The 13,923-nt window shown below is 45.0% G+C and overlaps 1 protein-coding gene across 1 annotated transcript in view; it reads left to right on the plus strand.

Moving 5' to 3' along the window:
* Nucleotides 1-399: 399 nt before the first annotated feature.
* The window catches only part of LOC136857615 (polypeptide N-acetylgalactosaminyltransferase 1), a 145,533-nt gene continuing 132,009 nt past the window's right edge, over nucleotides 400-13,923 (plus strand). Inside the window, exon 1 of the mRNA XM_067136399.2 lies at nucleotides 400-657. The gene's annotated coding sequence lies outside the window, so the exon portion shown is untranslated. The remainder of the gene's footprint in view (nucleotides 658-13,923) is intronic.

Consider the following 13,923-nt stretch of genomic DNA (forward strand, 5'->3'; position numbering starts at 1 on the left):
TAACGAAGCTACGAGCATATGAATCCTGCAATATCAACATTAACATAGATCACTAGAGAAGGCTAACACACATAATAAGTGCACGGAAATGATGACAGCCTTGTCCCAATCTCGGAAATGACACAGTAGTCATGTCTCCTCCGAATTGAGGTAGTGAGAATCAAACGGGGAAATTGATGGACTATTGTTAAAATATTCTGAAGACTTCTGGGCCTTAGAAGCAGTTATCTTTATAGTCCATCGCGGCAAACTTTGCTGTTCCGGAAGGGGAGAATCCTGTCATTGTGTTTAGTGGAAAATACGCTAGATTGGCAGCCATGCATTACCTCATTTGCGAGTCCAATTCCCTCTCTGCTCTCGCAACAGCAGGAACAACAGGTTGTGTTGGCCGCAGCGAGACCAGCCGGCAGCTGAGTGAACGGTTCATGTGCTTCAAGCAGACAACTCCCTCAGGGTCAACACGCACGGCCTCCTCAATCGAGAGTGAAAACATGAAAGCATCTATTCCGAGTGAATATACTAGTTTATTACAAAGAGGATATGAATAAGAATAGTTATTGTTATAACCTTTCTCTTCGATGTGGAAAGCGAGTAACCCCAGCATGTTGAAGAGACCATAGTTGACAGTGACAGCTGAGAATTCATATACTGTACCTTGTAAGTACCCATTTGATTCATTCTTTGACCTTTCACGCTTCTTATGGGCAAGTCTAAAGAAAGATCCAGGAGATTGTCAGAGATTGCTACTATGAGGCGTGTTAAAAGTACTTCGGTACAGTGGCATCTGGCGGCTGGCCAGGATACATACCGTGGGTTCGATCATGTGAAGTTAAAGTTATTGAACATTAATTATATTATTTATTGAAGTTTATATTTAAGTCAGACTTCGGAGAACTAACATTTTGAACAGTGATCCATTTCTATTAGATAAGCATTGACCTCTCTCTCCCTGTTAATGAATATGGTAATTTTTACTTAAAAAATACAGTATGTTAACGTCCGTCATAATTGACGGCCTTAGGGTTTCTGCAAATTAATCGACATAGGTTAGCCTACATGAAGAAATTAAGCCATATTTTAAATTGACAAAATCCAGACTTAAGTTTTTAAAAATCTGTCCAAATCTTTGTTATGTCAATCCTTCTATGGGACGTGGGTATTTAAACGAGATAACTACGCTTTGATTGAAGGAACTCTATATAATTTTATGATGTTTAGACTAGCTTAAGAAAGAGTGTGAGCACTCTGTGCTATTGTAGCTGGCTGATTGCAAACGCGGCTGTGGTTCGAATCTCTGTCAGTACCTAAGCATGCAATTTTTAAAGTGGAATGGCATAATATCCTGGTGTTGATTCCACGTAAAACTGCATATCAGCATTTAAAAAATATATAAACCTGTAATTTGTTCTTACCTTTCTTTCGTTTGTCTTCAATTCTTATATCAGAAAAAATAAGAAGGAACTGTCGGCTGATCTTTCTTTCAAACGTCTAAAATGGTTGTTGCAGAGAACGCTGACAGTAACTTTATTATTATTATTATTATTATTATTATTATTATTATTATTATTATTATTCATACACTTCTCCACAGGAAATATGGGTAGTAATGGGGCACGGGATGCACCAAGTGCCTTACATAATTAAACTATTTACACATTATAATACAAACGTTGATGTACAGGTATATACAAAACTGTAGATCACGGGATCTTCATTCTTGCGAGAGGAATGATCGCACAATGTTGCATGTTGACAGGAGGACAGAATGTTGCATAATTTTGTAGATGTTCGGTGGAAGACCCAGTTCTCGCAGACTCTTGTGAAGTGTGTGTGGAATGAGGCCGTTGACTGACAGAATCACAGGAACTATTCGTACCAGTTTCATCTTCCAGATCCTCTTTATCTCTTCTGCAAGTTCTTTGTACTTGGAGATTTTTTCACTGTACTTCCTGTCAATGTTGGTGTCATTGGGGATAGCGATGTCAATAATGAAAGTCGTCCCAGTTTTCTTGTTTACCAGTATGATGTCTGGCCTGTTATGGTTGACTGTTTTATCTGTCACTACAGCAGTGTCCCAATAAAGCTTAATCGACTCGTTCTCCAGGAATGGTCTTGGATGGTACTTGTAATAAGGGATACACTCCTGAATTAATTGGTTTTCCTGAGCAAGTGCCTGGTGTATGATTCCCGAGACATGATTGTGTCGTCTCGTGTATTCTACGGGGGCAAGTACTGGGCAGCCCGCAGTGATATGGTCGATGGTCTCGAGATGAATGGAGCATCGTCTGCATTTGTCGGAGAGTACACTGGTGTCTTTGATGATGTACTTTTTGTAATTGTTTGTAGCTATTACTTGGTCTTGTATAGCAACTGCAAATCCCTCTGTCTCCCCAAATAAACGCCCACTTTGTAACCACATTATTATTATTATTATTGGAAGGTTTTATAATCATTCTTGTACTGTAGTTTACATGGATGACTTTTTGCAATGCTTAGAATAGTAAAGTAAGATTCAGTGAAGTGGTAGTGTCGGTTGTTTCAACGCCTGAATAGTCAATGTATTGGCCTTCGGCCAAGGTGGTGGTGGTCGTGGTGGGGGTGATTTTTTTGCTAATGGCTTTACGTCGCACCAACACAGATAGGTCTTATGGCGACGATTTGGTGATTATAGGAAGTAAAACTATAAGTAGGTAACCATCCTCTATTAACACAAATTCGAGGGAAAAAATGAAAGTATCAGCCAAAGAATAATACATAATAATGGCGTATGGCCTCCGGAGAGGACTGGTGCGGGTCTTTTTCCCGTAGACGGCCTATTAGGCGACCTGCATGTCTGTGAAAATGAGGACCCTACCTAGGATGAATTCTAATGATGAATACGCCACACACACCCAGTCCCCCGAGCCATTGGAATTAACCAATTGAGTTTAAAATCCCCGACTCGGCCGGTAATCGAACCCGGGACCCCCTGAGCCAAAGGCCAGTACGCTAACCATTTAGCCATGGAGCCGGACAAAATACCTCGGCCAAAGAAATAGAAGGGTGACGAAGAGCGTGAAAATGAAAGACTCCTTAGGCCTCGAGTGCTCTAATACCGTCGGGGTCAGAAAAGAACAAGAGTCGACCAAGGAAGGTCGGATAGGCTAGATGAAAGTAAGGAGCCTGGTATAAATAAGTGAACGCAATGTCATAACTCAGCTACGGACCCCGTGGTCGCCAAGCCAAGCTCCCGAGTTAAGAACCCCTGGTTTTCCTTATAGTTACCTCTTATGACAGACAGGGGATATCGTGGATGTTATTCTATCGCCCCCATTCACAGGGGTACAGGGGTACTTCGGCCAAGGGGGCTCTGGGTTCGATTCGCGGCTTGGTTGACGGGTTTTAATTGTAAGTGGTTAATTTCCTTGGCTCAGGGATTCGGTGTTTGCGCTATCCCCCAAAATTCCCCAACTCATATAATACATACTCTATACCAACCCCCGCCAGATCAACACGCAGTTTCCCATACACGGCAGACGGCGCCCTTCCTCGCCGAAGGGCGGCACCAGGCTAGCAGTAGCGAAGCAAATTTGTTATTAATTATGGAAAACACGAATACCGCTCCTCACTACATGAATCGAGGGGAAATAGGCAGAATTCCTACCTCTTAAACGGGGTGGCGGGGATTATTGCTTTAAGTAAAATTATACATTTGGGCAGTCATCCTCTCTTGACCGAACAAGTGGCCGTGTGGTTTGGGTCACGCAGCTGTGAGCTTGCATTTTGGGAGATAGTATATTCGAACCCCACTGTCGGCAGCCCAGAAGATAGTTTTTCGTAGTTTCCCCATGTTTACACCAGGCAAATGCTGGGGCTCTACCTTAATTAAGGTCGCGGTCTGTTCCTTCCCACTCCTAGGCTTTTCCTGTCCCATCGTTGCCTGTAAGACAGATCTATCTCGATGCGACGTAAACCAAATTGTTTCCATTATCTCTCTCTTTTTTTTTTGCTATTTGCTTTGCGTCGCACCGACACAGATACCGGTAGGTCTTATGGCGACGATGGGATAGGAAAGGCCTAGGAATGGGAAGGAAGCGGCCGTGGCCTTAAGGTACAGCCCTAGCATTTGCATGGTGTGAAAATGGGAAACCACGGAAAACCATCTTCAGGGCTGCCGACAATGGGATTCGAGCCCACTGTCTCCCGGATGCAAGCTCACAGCTGTGCGCTCCTAACCGCACGGCCAACTCGCCCGATCCCATTATCTCTTAACACCAATCGGAGGAAGAATGGAAGTTCGAAGAACAAGGGTACTGGCGAAAAAAAGGAGAAGGGAATGAAAGTGAAAAACACCCTAGGCCTCGAAAATCTAGGAAGAGAACTAGAGTTGACCAAGGGAGGTCTGATAGGAGAGATGACAGCGAGGAGCCAGGCACAAATAAGTGGAGACAACAGTAGACTCAACAAGGGTTCCCGAGGTCGGCAAGACACACTACCATGTTGAGAGACCCTGGTGGTTTACCCTTGCAATAATCTATTATGACAAGCAATTCGCCAATGTATTCTTGTTTTAAGGGCTCCGGTATGTTGGGAAATGATGAAAATTTTCATTTTCGTTTTTTTGTTTTTGTTGTTGTTGTTGATTATTTATCTGTGGAATGTCCTCTTTAATTTGGTGTATAATACATACGTTTTTGTAACCCAGAAATGCTTTAAATAAACGATTTAAGAGGAAGCAGTGCGAGCGTGGCAGTCTTCTCAGCATTGCGTCGACTGATTCTGCACCGAACCGTGGACTCTGCCCCAAAGGAACTGATACATGATGCAATTACAACAAAGCACAAGCAGCAGCGAAAATATTTGTACACAAGGATGGTTTACAATACGCTGTCATAGAGGAATTTAAGCCTATTTTCAGAGACCTATCTGATGTACAGTTACTGAAAAAGTGTAACCAAAATCAGAATGAGTGCATCAACAGTGTTATTTGGTCGAGAATTCCAAAAACAGTTTTTGTAGCAACTAATGCTATTCATTTTTGTGTTTACGATGCTGCAATGACTTTTAACAATAGCAACTTGTCAAATTGTGAGGCATGGAAGTGTTGGGTATCACACCGTACAAGCTTAACAAAGAAAACGAGAAAGCATTGAGGGAAGTGGAAAATAAGGCACGAGAGAAGAGAAGAAAACTGAAGATAAGGCTGGAAGAAACCTATCAGGACGATCCAGATGACCCAAGTTATGGTTCCGGAATGCACTGAATCTTTGACAGCAGTTTCCCGTAAGTTTACTTTTTGAAAGATTTAGTGTACCTTTTCTCGGAAACTGTCCGTCTCCATGACTAAATGGTTAGCGTGCTGGCCTTTGGTCACATAGGTCCCGGGTTCGATTCCCGGGAGGGTCGGGAATTTTAACAACCATTGGTTAATTTCGCTGGCACTGGGGCTGGGTGTATGTGTCGTCTCCATCTTCATTTCATCCTCATCACGACGCGCAGGTCGCCTACAGGAGTCAGATCAAAAGGCCTGCACCTGGCGAGCCGAACACGTCCTCGGCACTAAAAGCCATACGCCATTTAATTTTTCTCGAAAACTACCTGCATGAACTTCCCGAAACTTTTACAGCCTTGAAAGTATGTTTCCTTGAGTATTTTAACACAGGAATATTGCATTTTACCTCATAGTGTGCGAATTATTGACTTTACAACCCCTCCAAAAGTGCAAAAAAATTCTGCCAAACGAAACAGTACTTTTGGAAATCCCTGTGTTCAAGTATTAGAAAACAATCATAGGTTCATCTTATTTTTTAAAGTGTTGAATGTGAGGAAAGGAACATTAAGGACGACACAAACACCCGTCCCCAGGCCACGGATATTAATCAAGACATGTACCTTAATTAGTTATTGAGAAAAGGTGCAATGGATTTTGTAAAATATGCATGGGAAAGATACATCTATCGGAGCCCCTTAAGTGGGAGTACAAGCAGGCAACTATACTTCCTTAAAACTAATATCAGTCCGGTTCCTGGGGTAGGTGGTTAACGTGCGGGCCTTTAGTCCAAGGGATTCCGAGTTCGTTTCCAGGCCGGGTCGGGACTTTCAACCAAAGGTTCATTCCTGGTGGCCCGGAGACTGGATATGTGTGCCGCCTTCAACGCTAGAATTCATCATACAACAGACAGGTATGTCACTTCGGGAGACCTGCACTAGGCTTCTCCGGAGGCTTGTACGCCATTATTAACACTAATCATAGAAAGAGATAAAACATGAAGGAGGTCTGACCCTTCAAAGAAAGGTGGGGGGGGGGGGAGGCAAAGACGACAATGGTCATGAAAGTGAAAGATTCTCTTGGCCTCAAAACCCAATACTGCCGGTGTTGTAAAAGAATAAGAGTTGAGCAAGAGAGATCGGATAGATTAGATGAGGAGCCTGGTAGAAGTAAGTGGAAGCAATGCCAGACTCAGCCTGCCGTTGACTACACTTCCCGTTACACAGCGCAGCGACAGCACGGGAATGCCCGCGTTTCGCAGTTCAGGTCCGTGCTTAGAATATGCATTAATTGTTGGTCAGTCGCTCCAACTGTTCTCGGACTGTGAAGTGTTACTTCGGAGTATAATTCACATAATGCCTCCGCATGTGTACACATAATGAGGAAAAAGTAAATGAAATCGTAGAAAGATTAGAACATACGCATACAAAATCTCTAAGACGACTTGGACTAGGAGCCGGAGTTTCGAAGAGCTCAGCATGGTGGGCTGTGAACATGGTAAATGTTCAACTTTTTAAAATTGAAACGATGCCAGAAATGTGCTCATGCAGGAGGAGAACATTTTCAACAACCCCTGTCATAAGGTACGAGTTTATTTTCTTAATTATTAGTTACTAATTTTCTTAACTTTAATTGTTATTTCATGTCATGCACGGATAAAGTGAGTGAAGTGCTGTCCTTGCTGCTATGCCGCAGAGCGGGCAGTGATGAGTCAACGGGAGGCAGATAAGCTGGACGTGCCTGAGAAACTCTCTGTATTTCAACCACGAATATCTATAAGTGTTTGCTCTTTCACTGTGTAAATACTGGCCGCATGGTCTTCCGAGGCCGAACGCAATTAGTAGCAATAAAAAAAACCATTCAACGTGTGTTCAGAGAAATATAACAGCATTTTACAGAAAATGGCATCGTGGAAACGGAAACAGAAGGCCTCAACCCTCCCGAAGACAGCAATACTGTCTTACACGAAAACACGACAGACAAGACTGGGGAAATACTCTGTAAATATAACATCAGAACCATTTGGGAGTCACACAGGAAGATAGTTCCGTTATCTACAGCATGTCAGAAATACGACAGAATAGCTACAGACTCCTAGAGTTTACTACATTGAATGTAGCAGTGGTATTTACTATGCAAGAGTAACGAACTGTCTGATTTCTACAACATTCAAAGAACATAATATCCGTTAAGCCAAGATATGGCTATTTCCTCCTAAACCAACTAAGATTTAAAAAAATGAAATGGCGTATGACTTTTAGTGCCGGGAGTGTCCGAGGACATGTTCGGCTCGCCAGGTGCAGGTCTTTTGATTTAACTCCCGTAGATGATCTGCTAGTCGTGATGAGGATGAAATGATGTCGAAGACGAGACATACACTCAGCCCACGTGCCAGCGAAATTAACCGATGATGGTTAACACACCCGAACCTGTCGGGAATCGAACCCGGGACCCCTGTGACCAAAGACCAGCGCGCTAACGATTTAGCCATGGGGTCGGACTCTTTTAAAAATAAATGTTTTAGCTGCTATGCACCGGAATCTTCAAATGCAATTGCGACAGGTAATAGACATCTGAACAACATGAATTTAGAGGAAGATTATGAAAATGAAAATCCACAGCCTGTTTCCAGTCATTCGACCGGGTCAGGAATGGAATGAATGAAGCCCCCATCTAGCGGCGAGGATAGGAATTGTGCCGGCTGCCGAAGCCTGTCGCACTCCTGTGGGGCAATGATTAATGAATAACAGATGAAATGAAATTATATTGGAGAGTGTTGCTGGAATGAAATATGACACGGAAGTCCGGAGTACCCGGAGAAAAACCTGTCGCGCCTCCGCTTTGTCCAGCACAAATCTCACATGGAGTGACCGGGATTTGAATAGAGGAAGGTTACTAAATAAGCAGTTTTTGAAACTCAGTATATTAGACCGCGCAAGAAACCAGGATGTCAGTTGGAGTGACACCAATTAGTCACAAAATACGGGGGTTTCATCTGAGAATGATATGGTTACGTTCTGCGCAGCAGTAGTACCTTAGTTGTGAAAGTGGCACTAGATGTGAACCTCGGGGACGGCCGAAGAATAGTTGGCTTGACGCACTACGGGAGGACAAGTGCTTGGTGGGCACTACTCCAGTTGACGCCAAGGATCGGAAGTGATGGAAAGAAGCATAAGAAGAAAAAAGAAGAAGACTATCCACAAATTACCAGTGTACAGGGCATAATATGAAATCAGAGAACCCCCCAGGTTAGAGAACAATAACGAATAATTCCCGCCTACCCCTCGGGGCTCATGTGAGCAGCGGTGGAAATATAAAAAGACGAGGCGTACAGACTAGCTTCGTAAGAACTCCTTGAATTTTTCTTGTGTGTCAACAATGGTGCGGCACTACATTCTCTATGCGGTCCGTCCCTGATGTTATAAGAGGTAGCTGCTATAATATTCTACATAGAGGGTATGCAAAGTATCTCACTAGGGATGAGCTTCAGCATGACTGGTCATCCGCATGGGCCTTTGCAAGACTGGCAATTTCAAAATTCGCTCTCCCTTGACTGCGCGCCAAAATTTTTGTTCGTTGACTGCCTAATTCATTAATTTCCACCTTCAAAACCTTGTAGTCGACTATGGGCCAAGGGTGACGGTGGCGCTTGAGCGACAGTTGATCTATATAGCACCGGGGGTGTCTTGGTATGGCCGTGGTTGAGTAACCCGTTCCGAAAGGGGATGTGGGAGTAGCCTTTTTGTTCGAACGAGTTTTCTCATAACTTCTTTCTGGAGGGACTGGGAGTAGCTGGCGTAGTACTAGCCTTTGCACACTCCCTCGAGTTTATACTTGTACACTTATACTGGACTATGTTCCAGCGGTAGTATTCACTTGTCAATCATCCGTCAATGAGGTACGTCACTACGGGTCGTGACACGGGGCGGCGCCTCACATAACACAGAAGAACATACAAAAATAACACAAGTTATCACTCCATCGCACCTAGAGCGAGGCAAACCTAGTCAGTATTCTTCGAGCTGGGCTGAGTGGCTCAGTTGGTAGAGTGCTGGCCCTCTGAGCCCCAGTGGCGGGTTCGACCCCGGCTCAGTCCGATGGTATTTGAAGGTGCTCTTTTGTGACAACCCCCTTGTCGATTGATTTACAAACAAGTAAAAGAACTCTTGCAGGGCAAAATTCTGGCATTTCGGCGTTCCCGAAAACGGTCAAAGTAGCTAATGGAACATATAACCAGTTAAACACATTCCACACACTAATATAAAAAATGTTACGAACAAGATAATCTTATCCTACCTACCAAGTTCCGTATTTTCCTTATCACTCTGTAGGTCCATTTTGAGATCATTAAGAATGATGTCTTACTTCCCCGTGACACTACTTTTAGTAAGGCGTTCTTTCTGTCTTGAAGTCCTGTCTTTCCACTTAACCACCTGTTGCTTCACATGAAGTTCTGTCTTTTGATGCTGTGTTGCATTGGATGATACGTGGTACTCCCAGCTTCTTCATTTACGACGGAGATAGTTCTCAGTGAACTGTACATCCTCCTTTAGTGATTTATGACTCTCCTTGATCTCTTCCAGTACTTCTGACACGCCTACTAATTGACTGAATCTTCAATGCACCAGTGCACTAGTTTTGGTTCTTTGATCACCGAGCGAGTGGCCGCGTGGTTTGGGGCACGTAGCTGTGAGCTTACATTCAGAAGATAGATGGTCATTTCAGTCTGAAACATTACAGATAGTTCCAGAAAAACACTATGTATAGTTGAGACGGGCAACGGATTACCAGTCGAATTTTCATTCGAATACTCCTTCTGTGGTCCGTCCGCCCAAGTGATAATGAGGCATAATGAGGGTTCCCTATTGGTTTTCTTCCTTCTAGAGGTGTTGTCGAATTGGTCCGGTGGTTATGGGAATTTGGAGATCAATCAGTTAGTAGGGTCGAACTGGTCCAATGGTTAGCACAGAGGGTGTGGTCGAACTGGTCCGACGGTTACCACAGGGGATGGGGTCGAACTGGTCCGACGTTAAAATATCAAAACCAAGTATCGAAGAAGTCTTATCGTCCGCTCATAAATTATACAAAATGTCACAGGACAATATACGAGTAGTAAACATATGTAGTGGCCTTTTTAGGTTAGGATTGTCATTTTTGATTCGATTGTGTCTTGTTACCTTTTGAATACTTAAATCCCTCAAGAACTACAAACGTAAAGCCCCTCTCACTTAACATGGAAAACATTTTACACTTCTGCTAGTACCACACTGCACTAAGACTGTCTGAGAACTGACAATGAGTCTAGAGAAATGAGGCAATTTTTGAGGGGTGGGGGTTAGGTTAGTAACCCATTCGGGAATTCCTGCCTATAACTGCCAACTACCCGTCGGACCAGTTCAACCGCAACCGTTCCTTATAGAACAAAAATGTCTTCGGAATGTTTTAACCGTCGGACCAGTTCGGTACTACCCGCTTCTACACCTGGGGGAAGCGATGGCCGTTTGCGCGTGCCAATAACAAGGTTGTCATATTTTGCGTCGGCTTTTTTTTGAAACTCGTTAGCATTACATTTATTCTTAAGACAAAATATAAAAATAACTCCCTGTGGGTGGGGGAAGCAGATGAAGAATACACCCACGGTATCCCCTGCCTGTCGTAAGAAGCGACTAAAAGGGGCGACCAAGGGATGATGATATTAGAACCATGAGACTACTTGGGATTAGTACCATTACGTGCGGAACACCATGGGCTGACGTTACTTAAGACTAGTACCACCTTGCAAGGAAAACCATGGGTCTACGTTACATAGGAGGAACAGTACGGGTCTGGGCGTTGCTTGTGATAAGTGTCGTCGTGTGCATTCCACCGGTCGGTTCCACTGTGTTCAGAATGGGTCTGCATTACCTATGAGTAGTACCACTTTATGAGAAACACCGTGGGTCTACGTTGCATGTGATCAGTGCCACTATGTAGGAAACACCACGGATTTGGCTGGCGCCCGTAATTAGTACCACCTTCTTCTTCTTCTTCTTCTTTATCTGTTTACCATCCAGGGTCGGTTTTCCCTGGGACTCAGCGAGGGATCCCACCTCTACTACCTCGAGGGCAGTGTCTTGCAACTTCAGAATCTGGGTCGGGGATACAACTGGGGAGGATGACCAGTACCCCGATCAGCTGGCCTCACCTACTATGCTGAACAGGGGCCTTGCGGGTGATGGAAAGAGTGGAAGGGATATACAAGGAAGAGGGAAAGAAGCGGCCGTGGCCTTAAGTTAGGTACCACCCCGGCATTTGCCTGGATGAGAAATGGGAAACCACGGAAAACTACTTCCAGGATGGCTGAGGTGGGATTCGAACCCACCTCTACTCAGTTGACCTCCCGAGGCTGAGTAGACCCCGTTCCAGCCCTCGTGCCACTTTTCAAATTTCATGGCAGAGTCGGGAATCGAACCCGGGCCTCCGGGGGTGGCAGCTAATCACACTAACCACTACACCACAAAGGCGGACGATTAGTACCACCATGTGAGGAAAACCATGGGTCTGCGTTGCTTGATAGCAATACCATTATGTGGGGAACACCGTGGGTTTGTGTTGCCTGTGGGTGTGCCATAATGTGTGATACACCGTGCTTCTACATTGTCTATGATTAGTACCACCATGTGAGCGACACCATGACTTGAACGTTACCTGTCATTAGTACCACTATAGGAAGAACACCATGGTTCTGCTTTACCAGTGATTACTATTATGAGGGGCCGATGATCTGGATTTTGACTGCATTTTGGACCTCTTTGGACAACAAGCATCATCTCTGAAAATAAAGAATTGTGAGTTGGATTCACGATCATTGTTTCATCATCACTCGTTTTAGCTTCTAGTCAATGGATACATTTTGAAGTTTCAGTTATCATGTCATTTTGTCGCACCTCGTATCATTAGGGGCCGATGACCTAGCAGCTAGGCCCCTTTAAACAACAAACATCGTCATCATCATCAAATATAAATATAAAAGTCTGATCATGAACCACAGCACAAATCAGTATCGAAGTACACTGACTGAGCAAATGTCATGGGATAGCGGAGCACTGATGCGCAAGTGTGTTGTCTGCGCAACACACTCCCCCTGTGCCAGCGGCAGTTGTATAGGAGACCTTGTGAGCAGTGGCTATGCATGTGACATGGAACGTTGTCGTGAGCTGACACCGTTCGAACGGGGTATGGTGGTCGGTGCCCGACGGATGGGAAGTGCGATTTCGGAAGCGGTGCGGGAATTCGACTTCATACGATCAACCGTGTCCAGGGTGTATCGTGAATGGTTGAATGCGGGTGTCACCGTCCACAGCAGACGAACGACCGGCCGTCCAGCTACCCTCGATGACCGTGACCGGCGACATCTGAGACGGATTGTCAATAGTGACAGACGGGCAATCGTGCAACAAATCACGGCTCAATTCAACACAGGCCGTGCTAGACACGTCTCCCAGTGGACAATCCGTAGGAACATGGGTTCTATGAGGTATGGGAGCCGGCGCCGCACTCGGGTGCCACTGTTAACCCAACGTCATCGGTCACAATGACACGCATTTGTCGCCAGTCACCAGGGAGGGACACTGGAACAATGGCGTAACGTGATATGGTCGGACGAAACACGATTTCAACTGCACCATGCCGATGGGAGGCACCGTGTATGGCGCAGACCACATGAAGCGATGGATCCCGCCTGACTCGAAGGTGTGGTCCAGGGCGCTGGTGTCTCTGTTATGGTCTGGGGTGCATTTTTCTGGTATGGAATGGACCCCCTAGTTGTTCTGGAAGAGACTTTGAATGGTACGCGGTATGTTGAGCTGCTCGGAGACCATCTCCATCCATTTTTGACCTTCCAGCGCCCAGACGGTTCTGCGGTGTTTCAAGATGATAACGCGCCGCCACATCGCTCCCACGTCGCTCGGGAATGGTTCCAGGAGCATGCAGTGGAGGTCCAACGAATGCCATGGCCACCCAGGAGCCCCGATATGAACCCTATCGAGCATATCTGGGATGTCCTGGAACGCAGGCTCCGTGCCATAGATCCTGCACCCATGAACAGACCAGCATTGGCGGCCGCTCTGCAAACGATTTGGTGTCAGCTGCGTCCAGAGGACTACCAGTGACTTGTCGACTCACTTCCACGGCGTCTCACTGCAGTTCGCAGGGTCAGAGGAGGCCCCACACGCTATTAGGTGACTATCCCATGACATTTGCTAAGTCAGTGTATATTTTGTTTTGAGCATAACCCGTGCAGTGGTCGCAAATGTTAGAAGGAAGAACTAGTGAATAAATTCCACAAAGAACTTTCAAATATTTATTCCCTTAACACAAAATATTTGAAACCCGTAAATAAACCCTTATGTGCTGTTTATGCATACAAATAGTAGGTCTCTCAAAATACTAAGCTCGCCTGGCTGAGTGGCGCAGGCAGTTGAGGCGCTGGCCTTGTGAACCCAAGTTGACAGGTTCGATCCTGGCTCAGTCCGGTGGTATTTGAAGGTGCTCAAATACATCAGCCTCGTGTCGATAGATTTACTGGCACGTAAAATAACTCTTGCGGGACAAAATTCCGGCACCTCGGCGTCTCCGAAAGCCGTACAAGTGGGACGTAAAACAAATGACATTATTATAAAAAAATACTAAGCTTA

Source organism: Anabrus simplex, chromosome 1 (genome assembly GCF_040414725.1).
Source record: "Anabrus simplex isolate iqAnaSimp1 chromosome 1, ASM4041472v1, whole genome shotgun sequence".
Lineage (NCBI taxonomy): Eukaryota > Metazoa > Arthropoda > Insecta > Orthoptera > Tettigoniidae > Anabrus > Anabrus simplex.